The sequence below is a fragment of the Perna viridis genome, unplaced genomic scaffold, assembly GCF_037379345.1.
Source record: "Perna viridis isolate PV_CMFRI_1.1 ecotype Kerala unplaced genomic scaffold, ASM3737934v1 SUPER_16.24, whole genome shotgun sequence".
Taxonomy (NCBI): Eukaryota; Metazoa; Mollusca; class Bivalvia; order Mytilida; family Mytilidae; genus Perna; species Perna viridis.
In genome coordinates, this window is record NW_028288527.1 from 59,746 (window position 1) to 84,700 (window position 24,955).

Consider the following 24,955-nt stretch of genomic DNA (forward strand, 5'->3'; position numbering starts at 1 on the left):
TACGTATCAAGCTGTCCCCTAAGAAGTACTTTATTTCTCTAGAGGCATTATTTATATCCGGTTAATTAATTTGATTAGATTAATATTTTTGCTATTTCATTTAATTATATTTAACTTCATCATAAGCTATGCTTTTGCCATATGCATATTTGCATATCAGCATACTCATATATTCATCGGGTATGGTGACTTCCAATTTGCAGATTCACTTGTCTATACCAGGTTGAGCAAAAGTGTAGGTTAGATACATTTTTTATTCAGCTCCACATTTCTTTAAAGCACAACTTCTTCTAAACGCTTAAGGCATTTTGATGAAATTTTATAGGATTCGTTGCATATTATATGTAGATGTACATGAAAGAATATAATTGCTGTCGGAGGACTCCAAAGGGATATAATCCAAATTAAGTAAGCACAACTCCTCCTAAACCCCTCTTTTTTACAATTTTATGGGAAATTTTTATGAAATTTTATGAAGGCGTATGTCCATAGAATAAAATTGTTAGGTGCAGTTAAAGAAATTAAAAATAATAAGGCAGTGGACATTGGTCCAGTTAAAGAAAATGACTGGACCGAAAAATTTCAAGTGGACCGACAAATTTGGACGGCCAGGGGTCTGGGGGCCTCTTAAGTCAGAAGCTCTGGGGTAAATGAAGCCAAATCATGCATTCTAGCACTCTCCTGACACTTTTTTTTTCACTTTTAAAGACTTTGAAAAAACCCATTTTTTTGTGAGATTTGAATTAAAAAAAAAGATTTTTTGTTGATTTTTTTATTTTTTTTTCTCTAGAATAAAAAAAACAAAAGTTTGTCAAGTTCGTCTTCATTCATTTTATTATCCGCATGATCCTCCATATCACTACATTCTGATCCATTCTCATCTTTTTCATCATCAACTCCTTTAGAGGTTTGGATAATCAGTCCACCTACTACAGCCTAAAATAATAAAAAAATATATTGAGGTTAAGTAGTTTTCCAAAATGTCACACAATTTATACCATTCATTCACTAATATTGAGAAATATGCCATTTGATAATCCAGAGGTACATGCGGCATTTAGACTTACGAGATTAGATTGTCAAAGTCATCTATATTGTTTGGGCTTTAGGTAGCAGGGCCATCAGCAACACCATCCTCTACATCGTCTATTTCAGCGAAAGCTGGGACATGTGTACGTTTTCAAGTCCTATATATTATTCTTTATGCTACGTCATCTACTGCGCCTGAAAGCATACAGTTCCTTGCTAGGTGCAATAACTGGGCTATATGAGATTAAGTTGTTTGATTGTGTTTTCAAGAAATCAAGAGGATATTTTTTTTTACTAGGATTATACAATAGCAGATGCCATAATAGTCCATACTTTACTACCTATAAGGCATGAAACAAGTAAAACAGTATAGTAATAGATAACACAATATGCTAAAACACACCAGATTTTAACATTTCAAGAGCTCATGATGTCTGTCATTAGCAATGTAGTTTAAAACGGGGTTTCATTATTTTTTATTAAGCATCAATAGAAAAAAAAAAGTATTGCCAGAGTTCAAGGAAAAATGAATTTGCTGAACTGATCCGGTTTAATAGTATCTTACAAAATGAACATAATGGTTACTTAAGAAAGCCAGACATAGGGTCGTCTCGTCTCACTTTTTTAGATGGTTTTAACTAAATTTATTATCAGAATTTGAGAAAATAATGCACTGAAAACGAAAGAGTTCATATCAAGTGGATACAGCGATAAAGGTTGGCATATCAAGTTTTTTTACACTTAGTTTTCAATGTTTTGTTTTCAAATTGAGGATGATATATATGCATGTCTGGTGCTTCAAATTTTAATTGGATAAGACTCTTTTCTGTGGCCATAAATAATGGAACATACTCTTTCGGTTTAATGGTCTTATGTACAGAATAATTAAGGGAGCCAAGGTTATAGCGGTAATCAAAATAATATAATCCAGGGGAAAAGACAAGACATGAAAAAACAGATATACACAACAGAAAACATGAAGTAACTAAAACAATGCATATAAAGTAACAAAGGCAAATTAGTAACTCGAACTCCACAAAAAAACTAGAAGCATGGACCAGGTGTGCCAGTAGTGTAAGCGTCCTCTGCTTTTCTAGAAACACGCACCAAGTTCCTCATAAAAAGTCCGGGGTAGACAAACGAGAAAAGGAAAACTATGACACGTTGAATAAATCAGTTTTCATGGTGCTGATGGATACACCATAACGTTCCACAAGTTCATGATCACGACCATTAAACTTCTGTAGTGATGACGTCAATCTTGTAGCAACATAACCCTGTTCCAGAAGCCTATTTATTAGAGTTCTAGCGCGATACAAAACGTCTGATATAGATCTATTAATTTCTATGCAAGACATTGGGAACACCAGGAAAATGCTCTCTGCAGGCCCATTTTTGTTTTCTTTTTTCAAATGGTTCAAGTCATGACCCTAGCTTCACCCATAGCCATCATTTTTATGGTATGAATCCTTTTGTACAACTATTCACTTATACCCAAGTTAACTGTCTCACCACAGAATGCAAATAGATGTTAGAAATAAAACATGTATAGAAAGTTGAAAAAAAAAAATCTTAGACCCCTTACTGAGAAGTGGACATATTTAGCTAACATGTCCTAAAAGACCTTAATAACTATTGCTATCACTTGGTGTCCATCGTCGTGTGTGTCGTAAACAATTTTTCAAAGTTTTTATTTTTCAACTTTAGACACTGCACTTCCAAATATACTCATAAATATATTTGTTCCAATACTTTTAGATCTTTCTTAATAACGAAAAGCATGAAAAGTACTTCTTTTGAAATGCTTACATCACTCGAATTCCTGTAAGACATTGTTTTCATACGCTATGGCGAAACTGTTCACTGTCAAGTTATTTTAATTCCCTTGGGGACCATTTGTGCACTACTTATTCGGCAAAGGTCCATCCCATCATGCAGAAATATTTTACTCCCTGCCAGACTTGAGCTTAACCCAGGTATTGTTTTACATATTTGCAAAAATCTTATGGGGCATGGTCCCTTGACCCCTTAAAATTCATAGAAATTTAAGTGATATCTCCATATATGAATTTTCAAGAGGAAAATAATATTAAATTTTCTTTTAAATTTGAAATTTAAAAATGTGTAAATGATTGTTTTTTTTTTTGGAGGCGTGGTCCCCTTTGGCCCTTATTTGAACAATGTAAGAGATATCTGAAATCTGATTGAAAATGAAAGAACAATTAAAATCTGAACAAAGTTAGAAAGATGATTTCTTTGGGGGGAGGGGGGCAGCCCTTATAGTTAAAAAAACTAAGAGATATATCCAAAATTAAAAAGTCCAGGCGGAATTTTTCATATGGAATCTAATAAAAAAAGTCAATTATCAAAGATTTAAAAACTTTTTTTTTTGGTGTGGCACATTGACCCTCTATAACTTGAAAATGGCCTGAGATATCTGAACACAGCCAGGGATTTTCATAAAGAATGAAAGAAAATTATATTCCATAATAAACAAGAAGCTCCCAGGAGCCTGAATCGCTCACCTGGTTGAGTTTTGACTTTCAAAGGCGATAAATTTAACAGGAAGTTGTCCAACAATTTTGACGCAAGAAGTCGTTGGTAGGACTTATCATCAGGATCATTTCAACAATAGAATTTCTTTTTAATATCTCACAGTTTTCAAGATATTGACCGAAAACAGTTTAAAAAAAGTCATTTTCCCCTTTTAAGGGCAATAACTCATACAAGGAATCGTCTTACAACTTTATCCTTGAAGACTTGTAGTCCTAATAATAAGGTTCATTTCAGCTTTTGAAAGAATTTGACTAAACCTGACGGTTTTGGAGATATATACGAAGAACTACTGTCTGCCTCCTATATTCGATTTTTAGTAACGGCGCCCATGTTACTCGACGAATCAAAAATCCCAACATCAGTTCTATGCAGGATACCCCAAGGAACATTCATACAAGGTTTGGTTTCAATTGTCAAGTAGTGTCGAAAGAAATAACATTTAAAAATGCAAATTCGTTGCAAAAGGGCAATAACTCTAACATGGTCTATAGGATTACAACAAAAATTTGACCACAGCTAGATCTCATTATGCTGAACACTTTTACCCAAGTCCGAATTTAGCTAAACCTAATGGTTTTGGAGATACATGCTAAAAACTACTGTCTGACTCCTATGTTCTATTTTTGTAACGACGGTCATGTTTTTTTTTTTCAACAAATAAAAAAATCCCCTTATTAGTTCTATGCAGGATACCCCCAAGGAATATTCATACCAAGTTTGGTTTTAATTAGACAAGTAGTTTTCAGAGGAGAATAGTTTTGTATAATTGTTAACGACGACGATGAACGACGACAACGAACCCCAAGTAATGGCAATAGCTTACTTGGCCTTTGGCGAGGTAATCTAAAAAAGTTGTTTTTTTTTGGGTGTGTGGCTCTATTTTGTACCCCTTTGACTCCAAATCGGTTAATTATAAGCCTAACCTGTAAAAAAAATTAACAGAAGTTCAAAAGTAACTAACTGACATCTGAATCATAAAAATCAATCAACAATAAACTTTCCTATCAATTCTAATGATAACACCAATTTTCTCCCTTTTTAACCCTTTATTTCCAAAATTGGTGGGGCAAAGACCTACCAAAACTATCTTGCCCTCTACCATCTATTTAGGAACAGTGTGTAAAAACTTCAAATATGTTGTCCTAATCTTTTTTTTTTAAACAAATTTTGTGCCCACACTTGTCCTACGTTCAACATGTTGCAGTTCTATCATGCTGCACTTAGCAAAGCTATGTATTTGCATTTGAGATAATCTGTAACATTTAAGAAAAACAGAAAATGCATTGTAATATTGTTGTATCATAATATTGAGTCAGATATTTTAACCCCCTACCGCGATAAATTACCGCCCCCCCCCCTTTTTGATAATTTAGACCCATGCTGCGATATTTTAACCCCCTGCTGAAATAAATTAACCCTACTGTTATGACATTTAAACCCCTTCCTGCTATAAATTAACCCCCCGCTGCGATAAATTAATCCCCTTCTAAGATATTTTAGCGCCCCCACAGCGATATTTTAGCCCCCATGCTACGATGAATTAACCCCCCTGCTGTGATATTTTAACTCCTCTGCTGCGTTAAATTAACCCTCTGTTATGATATTTTAACACTCCTTTTGCTATATTTTAACCTCTCCTCCGATAAATGACCGCCCCCCCAACCTTTGTAATGACATTTTAATCCGCTACCACGATAAACTAATCCTCTGCTATGATATTTTGGCGCCCCCACTGCGATATTTTAACCCCCCTGCTACGATGAATTAAACCCCCTCTGTGACATTTTAACTCCTCTGCTGCGTTAAATTAACCCCCTGTTATGATATTTTAACCCCCCCCTTTTGCTATATTTTAACCTTCCCTGAGATAAATGACCACCCCCCTTTGTAATGACATTTTAATCCGCTACTGCGATAAATTAGCCCCCTGTTATGATAATTTAGCCCCATGCTGCGATATTTAACCTCCTTGCTACGATAAATTACCTTTACTTTTATGACATTTAAACCCCCTCCTGCGTAAAATTTACCCCTGCTGCGATATTTTACCCCCCCCCCGCTCCAATAAATTACCCCCCCCCTGTTATGATATTTTAATCTCCTGTTGTGCTATACTAACTGCTGGTCTGTGATAAATGTACCCCCTACAGAGGGGTTAAAATATCATAAAGGGGGGTTATGTCAAAATTACCCTGGGGATCAATAATTCATACGATAAATTGATCCCGGAGTTAAGATATCATATGATATATTAACCCCGGGGTCAATATTTCGCGGGGGTCAAAATATCATATGACACCGGTATAAGAATTTGAACATTCAGTATCATACAATAGATCGTTAACAAAGACAAATACAACAAGACTGACAAAAAGCACACCCTGTCTCACTCCTTCCCCGTGCAGGTCAGGGTGTTAAAAGAATAGGCCTGCAGCAGCGCTAAGCTCGTCGTAAAAGGCGACTAAATAGTGCTCAGAACCCTAGCCGGGGGCTAGGGCGCTCTGTCCACAGAGCAACTGGGGTGTGTGCCCCAGGTGGTGGAATGAGGTACCCCTGGCGTGTTACATGCTGGGGTTGTCAGGCTATAATACGGAAAACCTGACCGCAAACCATAGTGTTGCACCGTGTTGGGAAAGATGCCACGTTCCTCGCACGTTAAAGAACCCTACTGTGGTATTCTCCCCGGGTATGAACCATAGGGCTCCACCACAGGAGATGCTTTAAGATGTTCAGAAAGCTTTAGATCATCACTTGATTTCATTACTCTACACAAGCTGGATTTTTCTCAAAACACTTATTTTCGCAAAAACTTTAAAGTTAAAATTATGAAAAAAATTAGCAAAAACAGGTACATATTTTTTATACATCACCGCATGTAATGGCAAGGTATTATTTGATACCCTCAGAAAAATTTTGCGGTTGCGTGTCTGTCTGACCATAAGTTGAATTTTCAGATTAATTCAAAGTACACTTTTCAAGTTATACAATTTTTCTCTCTTTACCATCCTCCCTCTCACCTGTATCCGGGTGAAAAATTGAGTGAGAATCTTAATGAATTCTTTGGAAATGTTGCACAGTTGTTTAGGACAGAATTCTTCATGCTTCATATACATATGAATTTACTACATGTATGTACGAATTGACTACATGTATGATGTTCATGTTTAAAATTGGAACAACCAGCAATATAAATATGGTCTCTCACGGAAAGAACATTTATAGAAAAATAAAAGAATTTTTGTCGTAAAATTACATGTCATAATAGATTGGTCAATCTATAAATGATTGTATCGGATTTCTATGGGTCATGAGTATGCAGGTTTTAAGAGTCTGAAAGGGAAATGTTTCAGATTTTTGTACATAAATGATATCTGTAAGGTTATCAATATTACTTCCGTTGTCACACATCTTGTTCAGGAAGTCCTGATTCAGGCTTAACACGAGTGGTACTTTTAACAGATTAATAATTTAATGTCTGTCCTACAAAAATATTGAATTCACTTTAGTCAATTAAGTCAGATAACAATGTCAAAATAACGAGAAATAAATACCTCTCTGATAGAAAATAAAGGACATCTTGGACAGATTTTCTTTCATTAAATGTTAGAACAAATCTCTTCTAACAATGCCTTAGATAACTTATATATATATGAATTGACTACATGTATGTACGAACTGACTACATGTATGATGTTCATGTTTACCATTGGAACAACCAGCAATATAAATATGGTCTCTCACGGAAAGAACATTTATAGGAAAATAAAAGAATTTTTGTCCGTAAAATTACATGTCATAATAGATTGGTCAATCTATAAATGGTTGTATCGGATTTCTATGGATCATGAGTGTAAGATCGATTTATCTCTGATGTGCATGCATGAAACATGCGTGATCATGTACATGCATTCATCTGATTGGTAAATTGGTACATGATCCTGAGGTTATTGGGTTACAGCAACAGATGACCCTCGCGGTCAGTCGCCGTACAAATTCCCAAGGATCAAGTCTGTATTTAACAAATGTTGGCACTTTTTAATTGGTAGAGGAAAACTCACAGTGTAGGCTTAGAATGGGAGATAAACAGAATCCATAATAACAATAATATTAATTGATTGGCACAAACATATTTACAATAATTTACAAATGCCGTGGTTTCAATAACATGCTAACAGTATGAACAGAATGCTGTTCTCATATAGAAGGTCAATTGTTTACATGATTACAAAACACTTCCGATAAAGCTGACAAACTACTGCATAAATATCAATGGAGAAAATCACTACTTAATGAACTGTAATCTCTTGTGACAGTATTTTAGACCTTTTTTTATAATCCTTATGTAAAGCAAATATATTCATCAAAGGTTTAACTGTCTTGTTATTTATATGATATCACTGCTTTATGATATTTTTTCTTCAACATTTTGTATACAAGTATTTACAAGCATTCCTTACAGCTTACTTAACACGTTGTTTACATCCAAAGTCTTTATTGCTGTTATTTCAAAAATGTTTGAAAATCATGATGTCATTAAATTAATTAACTACATGTTTTAATTTAACATTTAACCTTGGAACTAATTCTTACTACAATCACTAAAAACTAAGGTTTACTCCCAGGATTTATAACTTGTACGAACCACAGTTCTAATCTAAGTTTTTATTACACATAATATGTATTTTAAAGTCTGAAAAAGAAATGAAATACTATTTAGAATACATACTCCAGTACAAAAGATACAAATAAAATATGATATCATTAATGTTATCAGTATTACTTCCCTTGACATATACTTGTGACTTCAGATCAAATTTTCTTATATCAAATAATTCTTTTCTGTTGTTCTGATATTTACTTAACAAAACCAAAAAGACCATGGTGTAAAGACAGAAAGATATTATAACCAAATCATGGTTCCAAGAAAACTTTGGTCAAAGTTGACAAAAAAGAATTATTCATCAAACTGTAAGAACAAGCCTTTTCTATCATTGCTTTTGACAATCAAGTATTTATAACTGTTGGCATCTTATCCAATATAACATTATGTATTTTCTTCAACTTAGATATATTTACATTTATTCCATATAGCGTGTTTATGATGTTATCATCAACTGTCATTCACATTACAGTTCATAGCTAATGAAACATCTTTCAAACATAAAAAAACTTAATTAGTTTGTTAGAAGTTATATGACCTTGAAACAACTTTTCTATTGTTAAGTGATTCAGAATAATTTTACCAGTCTTTCAATGTCCCATACCACTTACAGTAATAACATGTACCGCTGCCCTCTAATGCCACTATATGCAAATAACTTTCGTCATTTGTCTCTGCCTTTCCCTGTACTTGTACTTGTAAAGTTCCTCATCCTTCCTTGGTTACAGTTTGATTTCAGCAAATCTTTTTACTGAAAATTGTACAATATACAGTCTGAAATCATTTGATGTGAAGAAATTAAAGGATATTGTTAGAAAGTAAGGTAAAGTGAAGACAAAGTATGATTTTGGGTGAGCCAAATTTAAAAAAAAAAAAACAAATATAATAAAACATAGACACAAATCTATGTTAGCTATATACCAAAAGAAAATAGTGTGCATGTATAAATCCAAATCAGTAATCCATTCTACATGTATTTGGTGTGACTTCTTTTGAATCAAGCACTCTCATGGAACCAAACTGTTCAGAAAATCGTCATTTCGTATATCATTCTCTAGAATAATGTTATTAAATAGAATTAAATTGGGACTACTATAAAGGATATTAAGTCCATCACACGAGCACTGTGACCTTTTCCTTAGTAATCATTTTAGTTCGTTTTCATGTATTTCCTTGTTTTGTCTATTCATAGTCACATTTTTCTGATTGATAATACAAACTCATTGTAAATAATAACAATGACTTGTATTATGTCAATAGTTGTGCTTAATTCTCTAAAAGTATACCTAATCTTCACCTTCTATATCAGTTCTAAGTACTTTTCACTCTGCAGGTTTTAAGAGTCTGAAAGAGAAATGTTTCAGATTTGTGTACATAAATGATATCTGTAAAGTTATCAATATTACCTCCGTTGTCACACATCTTGTTCAGGAAGTCCTGATTCAGGCTTAACACGAGTGGTACTTTTCACAAATAAATGATTTAATGTCTGTCCCACAAAAATATTGAATTCACTTTAGTCAATTAAGTCAGATAACAATGTCAAAATAACGAGAAATAAATACCTCTCTGATAGAAAATAAAGGACATCTTGGACAGATTTGCTTTCATTAAATGTTAGAACAAATCTCTTCTAACAATGCCTTAGAAAACTTTTATATATATGTATGTATGAACTGACTACATGTATGTACAAACTGACTACATGTATGTACGAACTGACTACATGTATGTACGAACTGACTACATGTATGATGTTCATGTTTACCATTGGAACAACCAGCAATATAAATATGGTCTCTCACGGAAAGAACATTTATAGGAAAATAAAAGAATTTCTGTCCTTCAAATTACAAGTCATAATAGATTGGTCAATCTATAAATGGTTGTATCGGATTTCTATGGATCATGAGTGTAAGATCGATTTATCTCTGATGTGCATGCATTATACATGCGTGATCTTGTACATGCATTCATCTGATTGGTAAATTGGTACATGATCCTGGGGTTATTGGGTTACAGCAACAGATGACCCTCGCGGTCAGTCGCCGTACAAATTCCCAAGGATCAAGTCTGTATTGAACAAATGTTGGCACTTTTTAATTGGTAGCGGAAAACTCACAGTGTAGGCTTAGAATGGGAAATAAACAGAATCCATAATAACAATAATATTAATTGGCACAAACATATTTACAATAATTTACAAATGCCGTGGTTTTAATAACATGCTAACAGTATGAACAGAATGCTGTTCTCATAGAAGGCCAATTATTTATAGGATTACAAAACACTTCCGATAAAGTTGACAAACTACTGCATAAATATCAATGGAGAAAATCACTACTTAATGAACTGTAATCTCTTGTGACAGTATTTTAGACCTTTTTTATAATCCTTATGTAAAGCAAATCTATTCATCAAAGGTTTAACTGTCTTGTTATTTATATGATATCACTGCTTTATGATATTTTTTCTTCAACATTTTGTATACAGGTATTTACAAGCATTCCTTACAGCTTACTTAACACGTTGTTTACATCCAAAGTCTTTATTGCTGTAATTTCAAATATGTTCGAAAATCATGATGTCATTAAATTAACTAACTACATGTTTTAATTTAACATTTAACCTTGGAACTAATTCTTACTACAATCACTAAAAACTAAAGCCTATCATCCTAATACATACCTTGACTTTTAAACCACAGTTTGTTCTAGAAACTAAGGTTTACTCCCAGGATTTATAACTTGTACGAACCACAGTTCTAATCTAAGTTTGCATTATACAGAATATGTATTTTAAAGTCTGAAAAAGAAATGAAATACTATTTAGAATACATACTCCAGTATAAAAGATACAAATAAAATATGATATCATTAATGTTATCAGTATTACCTCCCTTTACATATACTTGTGACTTCAGATCAAATTGTCTTATATCAAATAATTATGTTCTGTTGTTCTGATATTTACTTAACAAAACCAAAAAGACCATGGTGTAAAGACAGAAAGATATTATAACCAAATCATGGTTCCAAGAAAACTTTGGTCCAAGTTGACAAAAAAGAATTATTCATCGAACTGTAAGAACAAGCCTTTTCTATCATTGCTTTTGACAGTCAAGTATTTATAACTGTTGACATCTTATCCAATATAACTTTATGTATTTTCTTCAACTTATATATATTTACATTTATTCCATATAGCGTGTTTATGATGTTATCATCAACTGTCATTCACATTACAGTTCATAGCTAATGAAACATCTTTCAAACATAAAAAAACGTAATTAGTTTTATGGAAGTTATTTGACCTGGAAACAACTTTTCTATTGTTAAGTGATTCTAAATAATTTTACCAGTCTTTCAATGTCCCATACCACTTACAGTAATAACATGTACCACTGCCCTCTAATGCCACTTTATGCAAATAACTTCCGTGATTTGTCTCTGCCTTTCCCTTTACTTGCACTTGTAAAATTCCTCATCCTTCCTTGGTTACAGTTTGATTTCAGCAATTCTTTTTACTGAAAATTGTACAATATACAGTCTGAAATCATTTGATGTGAAGAAATTAAAGGATATTGTTAGAAAGTAAGGTAAAGTGAAGACAAAGTATGATTTTGGCTGAGCCAAATTTAAAAAAAAAAAAAAAAACAAATATAATAAAACATAGACACAAATCTATGTTAGCTATATACCAAAAGAAAATAGTGTGCATGTATAAATCCAAATCAGTAATCCATTCTACATGTATTTGGTGTGACTTCTTTTGAATCAAGCACTCTCATGGAACCAAACTGTTCAGAAAATCGTCATTTCGTATATCATTCTCTAGAATAATGTTATTAAATAGAATTAAATTGGGACTACTATAAAGGATATTAAGTCCATCACACGAGCACTGTGACCTTTTCCTTAGTAATCATTTTAGTTCGTTTTCATGTATTTCCTTGTTTTGTCTATTCATAGTCACATTTTTCTGATTGATAATACAAACTCATTGTAAATAATAACAATGACGTGTATTATGTCAATAGTTGTGCTTAATTCTCTAAAAGTATACCTAATCTTCACCTTCTATATCAGTTCTAAGTACTTTTCACTCTGCAGGTTTTAAGAGTCTGAAAGAGAAATGTTTCAGATTTGTGTACATAAATGATATCTGTAAAGTTATCAATATTACCTCCGTTGTCACACATCTTGTTCAGGAAGTCCTGATTCAGGCTTAACACGAGTGGTACTTTTCACAAATAAATGATTTAATGTCTGTCCCACAAAAATATTGAATTCACTTTAGTCAATTAAGTCAGATAACAATGTCAAAATAACGAGAAATAAATACCTCTCTGATAGAAAATAAAGGACATCTTGGACAGATTTGCTTTCATTAAATGTTAGAACAAATCTCTTCTAACAATGCCTTAGAAAACTTTTATATATATGTATGTATGAACTGACTACATGTATGTACAAACTGACTACATGTATGTACGAACTGACTACATGTATGTACGAACTGACTACATGTATGATGTTCATGTTTACCATTGGAACAACCAGCAATATAAATATGGTCTCTCACGGAAAGAACATTTATAGGAAAATAAAAGAATTTCTGTCCTTCAAATTACAAGTCATAATAGATTGGTCAATCTATGAATGGTTGTATCGGATTTCTATGGATCATGAGTGTAAGATCGATTTATCTCTGATGTGCATGCATTATACATGCGTGATCTTGTACATGCATTCATCTGATTGGTAAATTGGTACATGATCCTGGGGTTATTGGGTTACAGCAACAGATGACCCTCGCGGTCAGTCGCCGTACAAATTCCCAAGGATCAAGTCTGTATTGAACAAATGTTGGCACTTTTTAATTGGTAGCGGAAAACTCACAGTGTAGGCTTAGAATGGGAAATAAACAGAATCCATAATAACAATAATATTAATTGGCACAAACATATTTACAATAATTTACAAATGCCGTGGTTTTAATAACATGCTAACAGTATGAACAGAATGCTGTTCTCATAGAAGGCCAATTATTTATAGGATTACAAAACACTTCCGATAAAGTTGACAAACTACTGCATAAATATCAATGGAGAAAATCACTACTTAATGAACTGTAATCTCTTGTGACAGTATTTTAGACCTTTTTTTATAATCCTTATGTAAAGCAAATCTATTCATCAAAGGTTTAACTGTCTTGTTATTTATATGATATCACTGCTTTATGATATTTTTTCTTCAACATTTTGTATACAGGTATTTACAAGCATTCCTTACAGCTTACTTAACACGTTGTTTACATCCAAAGTCTTTATTGCTGTAATTTCAAATATGTTCGAAAATCATGATGTCATTAAATTAACTAACTACATGTTTTAATTTAACATTTAACCTTGGAACTAATTCTTACTACAATCACTAAAAACTAAAGCCTATCATCCTAATACATACCTTGACTTTTAAACCACAGTTTGTTCTAGAAACTAAGGTTTACTCCCAGGATTTATAACTTGTACGAACCACAGTTCTAATCTAAGTTTGCATTATACAGAATATGTATTTTAAAGTCTGAAAAAGAAATGAAATACTATTTAGAATACATACTCCAGTATAAAAGATACAAATAAAATATGATATCATTAATGTTATCAGTATTACCTCCCTTTACATATACTTGTGACTTCAGATCAAATTGTCTTATATCAAATAATTATGTTCTGTTGTTCTGATATTTACTTAACAAAACCAAAAAGACCATGGTGTAAAGACAGAAAGATATTATAACCAAATCATGGTTCCAAGAAAACTTTGGTCCAAGTTGACAAAAAAGAATTATTCATCGAACTGTAAGAACAAGCCTTTTCTATCATTGCTTTTGACAGTCAAGTATTTATAACTGTTGACATCTTATCCAATATAACTTTATGTATTTTCTTCAACTTATATATATTTACATTTATTCCATATAGCGTGTTTATGATGTTATCATCAACTGTCATTCACATTACAGTTCATAGCTAATGAAACATCTTTCAAACATAAAAAAACGTAATTAGTTTTATGGAAGTTATTTGACCTGGAAACAACTTTTCTATTGTTAAGTGATTCTAAATAATTTTACCAGTCTTTCAATGTCCCATACCACTTACAGTAATAACATGTACCACTGCCCTCTAATGCCACTTTATGCAAATAACTTCCGTGATTTGTCTCTGCCTTTCCCTTTACTTGCACTTGTAAAATTCCTCATCCTTCCTTGGTTACAGTTTGATTTCAGCAATTCTTTTTACTGAAAATTGTACAATATACAGTCTGAAATCATTTGATGTGAAGAAATTAAAGGATATTGTTAGAAAGTAAGGTAAAGTGAAGACAAAGTATGATTTTGGCTGAGCCAAATTTAAAAAAAAAAAAAAAACAAATATAATAAAACATAGACACAAATCTATGTTAGCTATATACCAAAAGAAAATAGTGTGCATGTATAAATCCAAATCAGTAATCCATTCTACATGTATTTGGTGTGACTTCTTTTGAATCAAGCACTCTCATGGAACCAAACTGTTCAGAAAATCGTCATTTCGTATATCATTCTCTAGAATAATGTTATTAAATAGAATTAAATTGGGACTACTATAAAGGATATTAAGTCCATCACACGAGCACTGTGACCTTTTCCTTAGTAATCATTTTAGTTCGTTTTCATGTATTTCCTTGTTTTGTCTATTCATAGTCACATTTTTCTGATTGATAATACAAACTCATTGTAAATAATAACAATGACGTGTATTATGTCAATAGTTGTGCTTAATTCTCTAAAAGTATACCTAATCTTCACCTTCTATATCAGTTCTAAGTACTTTTCACTCTGCAGGTTTCAAGAGTCTGAAAGAGAAATGTTTCAGATTTGTGTACATAAATGATATCTGTAAAGTTATCAATATTACCTCCGTTGTCACACATCTTGTTCAGGAAGTCCTGATTCAGGCTTAACACGAGTGGTACTTTTCACAAATAAATGATTTAATGTCTGTCCCACAAAAATATTGAATTCACTTTAGTCAATTAAGTCAGATAACAATGTCAAAATAACGAGAAATAAATACCTCTCTGATAGAAAATAAAGGACATCTTGGACAGATTTTCTTTCATTAAATGTTAGAACAAATCTCTTCTAACAATGCCTTAGAAAACTTTTATATATATGTATGTATGAACTGACTACATGTATGTACAAACTGACTACATGTATGTACGAACTGACTACATGTATGTACGAACTGACTACATGTATGATGTTCATGTTTACCATTGGAACAACCAGCAATATAAATATGGTCTCTCACGGAAAGAACATTTATAGGAAAATAAAAGAATTTCTGTCCTTCAAATTACAAGTCATAATAGATTGGTCAATCTATAAATGGTTGTATCGGATTTCTATGGATCATGAGTGTAAGATCGATTTATCTCTGATGTGCATGCATGATACATGCGTGATCTTGTACATGCATTCATCTGATTGGTAAATTGGTACATGATCCTGGGGTTATTGGGTTACAGCAACAGATGACCCTCGCGGTCAGTCGCCGTACAAATTCCCAAGGATCAAGTCTGTATTGAACAAATGTTGGCACTTTTTAATTGGTAGCGGAAAACTCACAGTGTAGGCTTAGAATGGGAAATAAACAGAATCCATAATAACAATAATATTAATTGGCACAAACATATTTACAATAATTTACAAATGCCGTGGTTTTAATAACATGCTAACAGTATGAACAGAATGCTGTTCTCATAGAAGGCCAATTATTTATAGGATTACAAAACACTTCCGATAAAGTTGACAAACTACTGCATAAATATCAATGGAGAAAATCACTACTTAATGAACTGTAATCTTCTGTGACAGTATTTTAGACCTTTTTATAATCCTTATGTAAAGCAAATCTATTCTTCAAAGGTTTAACTGTCTTGTTATTTATATGATATCACTGCTTTATGATATTTTTTCTTCAACATTTTGTATACAGGTATTTACAAGCATTCCTTACAGCTTACTTAACACGTTGTTTACTTCAAAAGTCTTTATTGCTGTAATTTCAAATATGTTCGAAAATCATGATGTCATTAAATTAATTAACTACATGTTTTAATTTAACATTTAACCTTGGAACTAATTCTTACTACAATCACTAGAAACTAAAGCCTATCCTCCACATACATACCTTGACTTTTAAACCACAGTTTGTTCTAGAAACTAAGGTTTACTCCCAGGATTTATAACTTGTACGAACCACAGTTCTAATCTAAGTTTGCATTATACAGAATATGTATTTTAAAGTCTGAAAAAGAAATGAAATACTATTTAGAATACATACTCCAGTATAAAAGATACAAATAAAATATGATATCATTAATGTTATCAGTATTACCTCCCTTTACATATACTTGTGACTTCAGATCAAATTGTCTTATATCAAATAATTCTTTTCTGTTGTTCTGATATTTACTTAACAAAACCAAAAAGACCATGGTGTAAAGACAGAAAGATATTATAACCAAATCATGGTTCCAAGAAAACTTTGGTCCAAGTTGACGAAAAAGAATTATTCATCGAACTGTAAGAACAAGCCTTTTCTATCATTGCTTTTGACAGTCAAGTATTTATAACTGTTGACATCTTATCCAATATAACTTTATGTATTTTCTTCAACTTATATATATTTACATTTATTCCATATAGCGTGTTTATGATGTTATCATCAACTGTCATTCACATTACAGTTCATAGCTAATGAAACATCTTTCAAACATAAAAAAACGTAATTAGTTTTATGGAAGTTATTTGACCTGGAAACAACTTTTCTATTGTTAAGTGATTCTAAATAATTTTACCAGTCTTTCAATGTCCCATACCACTTACAGTAATAACATGTACCACTGCCCTCTAATGCCACTTTATGCAAATAACTTCCGTGATTTGTCTCTGCCTTTCCCTTTACTTGCACTTGTAAAATTCCTCATCCTTCCTTGGTTACAGTTTGACTTCAGCAATTCTTTTTACTGAAAATTACAATATACAGTCTGAGATCATTTGATGTGAAGAAATTAAATGATATTGTTAGAAAGTAAGGTAAAGTGAAGACAAAGTATGATTTTGGGTGAAACAAACTGAAAAAAAAAAACAAATATACTAAAAAATAGACACAAATCTATGTTAGCTATATACCAAAAGAAACTTGTGGCTACCTTTACCAGGTAGATTTACCTGAATTGCCTTATATTGAAATTTCTTTATCACCTGTACTTTTCCCTCCAATTTCTTGTCACTGCACTATTACAAGTCAAGCAGTACAGAAGGCATTTTGAATAAAATGAGTTTTACCTAGACTTTCTGCAAATTTATTATGATTCTGTGCATCTTATTTTTGGAATGAAGGTATTATGATGTAACCAGTCAGTATTAAATGAGCTGCTGTGTGCCTATATTATTTATTATCATCATGTATTATGTACAACCAGACCCCTACACCCTCATGTGAGGGTCTCATCTCAACTTTATATTTTCCTTAATATCTGAGACCTCTAATAAAGAATCCATTTAACTACTAAGGAGTTTCATTGTGTTTTACGTCCAATTACTCCCGATTGCGTTGAGTAACACCTTTATTTCTAATAATGCTTTATATAACTGATAAAAAATTATGTATGTATTGGCTAAACCTGACGGTTTTGGAGATATTTGCGAAAAACAACTGTCTGACGCATATGTTCTTTTTTTTTAGTAAGAGCTGCCATATTTTTCGACGGATCATAAATCCCCACAACAGTTCTATGTAGAATACACCAAGAAAAATTCATATCATGTATGGTTCCAATTGGTCAAGTAGTGTCAGAGGAGAAGAGTTTTGAAAAAATGTTAACGACGACGGCCAAAGACGCCAAGTGATGGCAATAACTCACTTGGTCTTTGGCCAGGTGAGCTAAAAATGTTTAACCTAAAATCCACACTACATGAATAAAACAAAATACTGTAATACTGAAAGTCCATAATAAATTATAACATTCACTTTGCTTATATTTGTCACCTCTGACATTGTAAAATTTTGCAGTCAGAAGACGTGCATATGACTAGAATTCGTAAGTTGCATAGAGAATAGACAAATATATTAATGAATAATAAATATAAAGTTCTGTGTGTTATAGTGATATTCACACCCAACTCCATAAAACCTGAAGTTGATATCAGGCAGCAACTATGATGCTTCATCACTTTAAAGCTGACTACATGCACCAAAGATAAGTAGTAGCAAAGTTGAGTGAAACCAACATTGAATTGATGGACAAGGTGTTTCCAATATAATAATGTGATAAAGTATATTGTGCTACTTTAAACAAACTTTACACGTCTTTTATATATTCTGTATCTGTATTCTTTATATTTCATATTGACCTCAAATCTGTAAAAGAGAAGAATTTCATGATGATAATCATGGAATCTTTGCTATATATAGAAACAATAATTTTGCTTAGTTTATCAGTATTATCACCTTTAATGAGACGTAATAATAGATCAGATGAATATTTCATCCCTTTATACACAATATTTTTATAATAAATATTCCACCAAATTATAGTCAATGATAACATGTCAGTATACTAATGATAAACTCACACTTTAATGTAGCAGATGAGTACCTACTTGACAAATTAGGTAATTCAGTGAACAGTAACAGCCTATTTTGTCTATCCCGGAGTTGATTTTTTTATGAGAAACTCGGCAGGTCTTCTACAAAATCAGAGGATGGTGACCGGTGCACCTGATCCATGCTTCCAGTTTTTTTTATATTTTATATATAGTTATTTATATTCTTTGTTATGTTTGTCTGTTTTCCATGTCTGATATTTGTTCCTGGATTACATTCTTTTGATTTTCGCTAGAATCTCGAATCCTTGAATATACTTAAAAGAAATATAAAAACAGGAGATGTGGTATGATTGCCAATGAGACAGTCCTCCTCCAGAAGCCATGCAACAAATCACCACACGGTCTTCAGTGACACAATGTTAGGTAAAACTCATGCCATTAAACAAGCTTTAAATGCCCCAAAATAAATAAAGTGAAATTATTTAAAAAAGAAGAAAATTTATCTTATCTATAAAAAAAGAACTAACAATGAACATAAAAAACAACCACTGGACTACAGGTCCCTGGCTTGGAACAAACACAATACAACCACATTATCAAAAATGACAAAAATGTACAAGCTGTACATGTATCTACCACCAAAGAGTACTTGCTTTTTCTGTAAGCTACTGATAAACACATCATATTTCCTCAAACTGAAATATCAATAAAAACACGTCCAACAGTATTAAGTGGAACTATATCATGTCTCCTGCATATATTGGATGAATAGATAGTTTGAAGGATTTCTACCTAGAACAGTTTGGTAAAGGCCAGAAAAATAGTACAATAATCAATGGTCCTACATTAACATTTACTGTAAACATATTCATTTTAACGGCTGCTAATTTTTGCTAATTCTGTCAAGTGAACATATTAGCTGGTATCAGTTTTCGCTAATTGAAAAATGTTTGGCCTAATATAGTGTTAAAAATCAATTTTGTGAGTACCATTTGTCACACTTTTATTTCCCCCCGAAAATTAATACTTTAACAGATTGTCTTTCTGCCCAGTATTAAGAGTTCAGTGGAGTTAAGGAGTATCTTATCAGTCTTCATTAAATTGGCTGGCACTATTAATACAGAAGTCAAGGACAAAAGCATGTGCCATGTTCTGTTCAATCACTGCTGCAAAAAAGATTAAGGTACATGTATTTCATAATAATAAAAAGTAGAAAAATAAATGAAATATATATAGCTAATCCTTCTCTTTTAGATCCTTGTTGAAAACAGAAAATCTCACTGGTCAGAACTGCGCCATGATTTTATGACACCATGACCCAAGTAAGTTTGCAGACGAATAGACAGGGAAATTCAGAGTTCTAAGATAAGTATTTTTGAGGTTAACAAATTCACATATAGAAGTGGAGAAGTTTTTATTTGTTTAATTCAAAAATTTTCTCTGATATGAACATAAAGTATTACTCTGCTGGATTTAGCCATTACATGCATGAGGATACAAAGACTAAGGTCCCAACAAGAATCCAAATAATCATGATAAACAATGTTTACGAAATAGATATTTCTATGGAGTTATGAGCTGTTGAATCATATCGTAGCCACTGGAGAAAAAAAACTTTGTAGAGATTGAAAATATGTGTCCTGATGTTGATTATTACATGTATACTTTCTTGGATACTTGGAAAGTGTTGTAATATGCATAAACAACAATTTTGTATCCAAAAACTTATTTACATATATATTTAAATAACGTAGGAATCAACAATACCACAAAAACGTATGTTATTGAGGTTGTCAAATGTATACACTTGGTTTTCGGGACAAAGACAGGTTTTCGGTAATACGGGGTTCTACATCACATGGCGCATCTTATTTACGTGTATGATTGCACGTGCCCGTCGAAAACACATCCAAAGACCATTCAACAAATCAAAAAATAGTACATTCGTAGATTATGAATCTGGAAACTTACTTGCTAAGCATATAGCATCTTTTGTTTACAGTTTCGTGAGTTCTTTCAGGGGAGTTCATAGATGGTTCGTGTCAAATTGAAATCTACAATTTCTGTATCATGTGATTTAACACGTGTCCATTTAATATCTCAAAACCACAAAAAAACATTATCCTAAAAACGCACTTAAACGGCCTAAATATAACCTAAAGCCTACAAAATGTACAATAAACAAAGCACCATGAAGTTCTAGAGGTATAGCTAAGGACCAATTGAAATAGTTAACTAGAAAGCACTAAAACGTTCAAAAGTTTTACTAAGAACCCCACTACAAATACAGTGAGCAACGCACAGTAATGCAATTGAAATTTTTCTTTAATATATCCCTTAAAATGTCTTTATTCTACCAGGTAGTGTAAATTAAAGTCTCTTACTCTACATTATCATCCAACAAATAGAGACAAAGACAAATACTGATAGATTACATCAAAATTGTGTTGATAGTTTCTTGTTTATTATGGAAATGGCTATGAGCCGCGTTTAACTAATCAAAACAATGGTTAAATGACATAAAATGGTAATTATCATAGACAGACAAAAAAAAAAAAAAAAAAATACAAAATCAACTTATCCTACATACCCAATCTAGGAAAACTAACTTTTTGACTGTTTTTTTTTCTGTGTATATGTGCTTTTGAAACAAAACAAATATCATGCAAGATTTACGCTAACATGTTATTCGAACTTCGTATGCTTGTGTCGAATATATTATAAAACAATTGGATGTTTCAAAGAATAATCGTGATTTGTCAGAAATGAAAAATGTGTGGTGGAAACAGGTTCCGGGTTTAAGGCAAACCGGAGGTTACTTTCATGAATGAGTGAAACTGGGATAGAGAGTTTTTCCCGATCAGCTGTACTTAACTGACGTTTTGAAATTGCTCCTGACAACTGACCTGTGTGCAGCTAAACTACTGAAAGATGACTATAATTCCATTCCTAATGCCTTAAGAGGCGGTACCAGTTACTTATACCCTTCTAAGCTACTGAAAGTTATCTCTAGAAATTTAAAATTTCTTAAAGTTTTAAAACAGAAAATAATGAAAATTACCTCCTACAAAAGAAAAGGTACGTGAATTGCAAAAAATAATGAAACCCCTATTACTATATAGACCCAATAATGGTATTGCGGGTGTATACGTACGAACTCCAACTACTCAGAAACAGTGTTTATACTGGCTTTTTTGTTTATATATTTTCATGGAGTCAGTATTTCGGGTATCCCGAGCTCGAGCTGAACTCAACTTCCGCGAGCTGAAAATGATTATTGCCGATATCTTCTTTAAAATGAGGTGAATTTCTTATATTTTCGGCACCAAATTTGATTTTGGTTTTTTTTATTATTGTTCCACAATTGGGTTTGCTGAGTCCAGACAAGTTTGAGAATTATTTATATATTACTTTATTTACAAATTAATCCATATATTGTGCTGATTTACTCGAAAAGATCGATTGATTTATCTAACTAATCTGAATCATTCAATCAAAAAGACGGCTCTTGGTCTATTTGTTGTTGACAGCTTGATTGTAAGCTCATGTTGGTCTAGGTTTACAGGTGTGTCTACTGCTCTGCTATTTTGACAAGCTGTATTAATCTAGGTTGCACTATTTTATGTGTGGCCACTAACTTTGTATGGTTTGTTAAAAACAATACCTCTTTCATCGAATATTTGTTACTTAACAACAAATCATCTGTGTTCTTTAATGTTTTAAATCTAGCCTACACGCAGATATCCGGTAAGACGAAAATATTTTCGGAATTAATGATAAATGATATGTATTTAGAATTGTCAGAAGAAATACGTGAAGGTTACAAAATGTTTGTAATACGTTGAAAAAATATGTTGTCGTACCAGCAGACAAAGTCCAAAGCAACACGTTCTACATCCAATATTTATTATCAGAGGTAGACGTAGAAAATAATAGCAGTGATAAAACCTATACTGCTACCACTCTCTCCAAAGAAGAGATTGTGGAAAACCATAAATCTGTTGCTATCCTCTTTTGGAATTTCTACCAAGGCCGATGATTGTGATTTACCGTCTATGTACTGGATTCATAAACTCCACAAGAAACCATACAAACAAAGTTTCATAGCTGGATCTGCAAAATGTACCACCAAGCTTCTTTCAAAACTTTTAACTTCTATACTCACAACTGTCAAAGAGAGTCAGCAGTCTTACCACAACACTTGTTACTCCCGTAGTGGTATTAATTCATTGTGGATCCTGAAATATTCGAAAAATCTTTTGGAGACAATCAGTTCAAGACTATTTTCTGAATATAATAGCATTAAAACCTATGAATTGTCAACACTGTATACTTCTATTCCCCATACTCAGTTAAAATCCCGACCTAAAATCTTTATACATCGTTGTTTTTTTTTTCAAAAAGATGGTACATCTAGATACAAATATATAGTTCTTGGTAGAGATTCCTCATACTCTGTAAGAAATAATTCCACATCATCTTCCGAATATACAGAGGAAGATCTTTACAAAATGCTGGAATTTTTAATTGACAATATATTTGTCCAGTGTGGTGGACGTGTTTTTCAATAAACGGTCGGCATTCCCATGGGAACAATGTGTGCTCCTTTACTTGCTGACCCATTCCTTCACTCTTATGAGGCTGACTTTATAGCTGATCTGATCAGAAAGAACGAATATCGTTTGGCTAGATCTTTCAATCTCAGTTGCCGCTATATAGATGACGTATTATCTATAGACAATCCTAATTTCGGGGATTTGATACATCGCATCTACCCAAAAGAACTTGAAATAAAGGATACTACAGACGCTGTGAAGACAGCCTCATATCTTGACCTACACTTAGAAATCGATGGTAAAGAAGAACTACTGACTAAACTTTACGACAAACGTAATGACTTATCATTCAGAATTGTCTATTTTCCTTTCATCTGTGGCAACATCCCTTCGGCGCTTGCGTATGGAGTGTTCATATCACAACTCATCCGTTATGCCAGAGCTTACTGAAACTACGCATAATTTTTGTATCGCGCTAGAACTCTAACAAATAGGTTTCTGGAACAGGGTTATGTTGCTACAAGATTGAAGTCATCACTACAGAAGTTTTATGGTCGTCATCATGAACTTGTGGATCGTTATGGTGTATCTATCTGCACCATGAAAACTGATTTATTCAACGGGTCCTTTCCTCGTTTGTCTACCCGGATTTGACTTTTTATGAGCAACTCGGCGGCTGTTTCTGTAAAAGCAGAGGACGCTTACTCTACCGGTGCACCTGGTCCGTTGTCCCGGTTTTTAGTGGAATCCGAGTTGCTCATTTACTTTTGTTACTTTGTATGTATGATTTTAGTTGCTTTGTTTTCTTTGTTGTGTATGTCTGTTTTCTATATCTGGTCTTTGTCCGTGGGTTGCGTTCTTTTAATTGCCGCTGTGGCCTTGGTTCCCTTGATTACGTTTTAATATTAGAAATTCAATCATTTTTATCTATATATATTTTATTTAATCGTAATTGAATACAACAAACCCATTTTGTAATATTAGAAAATCAATTTCTAGTATTAAAAAATATTTTTTTAATATTAGAAATTAAATTTAATTTTTGATATTAAAAAGGGATTTTTTTTATATCAAAAAGTGTTTTGGGATATTAGAAATTTAATTTGTAATATTCGAAAATGAATTTGTAATATTCGAAAATTAATATTCGAAAATGAATTTGGAATATTAAAAAATCATTTTTAAATATTAGCAAATACTCATTTTTGTCCACTTTGGCTTGCCATAATGGTCCGCTTTTCATACGGAGCGGTGCCAGCCAGGGTTCATCAGAAAATGTGGGGTGATGAGGCAGTTTTTGCCATTTCTTGTCAATTTTTCAAATGAAAATAATTTTCCATTAAAATGGGGTTGCAAACACTCTGCAAACTCTGGATCCACCACTTAGTCTGTGATGCAAGTGTAAAAATTTTAACCACTAAAGAATTACAAAAATATAATCATTTGACATTACTTGAACTTTTAAGCTCACGAACAAATTCATATC

General features: G+C 32.5%; 1 long non-coding RNA gene across 5 annotated transcripts; it reads right to left on the bottom strand.

Moving 5' to 3' along the window:
• Positions 1-816: 816 nt before the first annotated feature.
• On the bottom strand, positions 817-21,068 carry LOC148596420 (uncharacterized). 5 transcript variants are annotated; one of them, XR_015919262.1, is made up of 12 exons: positions 20,885-21,068; positions 19,550-19,608; positions 18,671-18,725; positions 14,412-14,551; positions 13,714-13,830; positions 12,322-12,368; positions 11,632-11,771; positions 10,934-11,050; positions 9,532-9,589; positions 8,857-8,996; positions 1,068-1,224; positions 817-936 (listed from the first exon to the last, which is right to left on the bottom strand). It is a non-coding gene; the product is annotated as an uncharacterized LOC148596420 (long non-coding RNA). The 5 variants fall into 5 exon arrangements; XR_015919260.1 differs by having other exon boundaries at positions 19,567-19,608; positions 20,885-21,067; XR_015919261.1 differs by having other exon boundaries at positions 9,543-9,589; positions 19,567-19,608; positions 20,885-21,066.
• Positions 21,069-24,955: the final 3,887 nt, after the last annotated feature.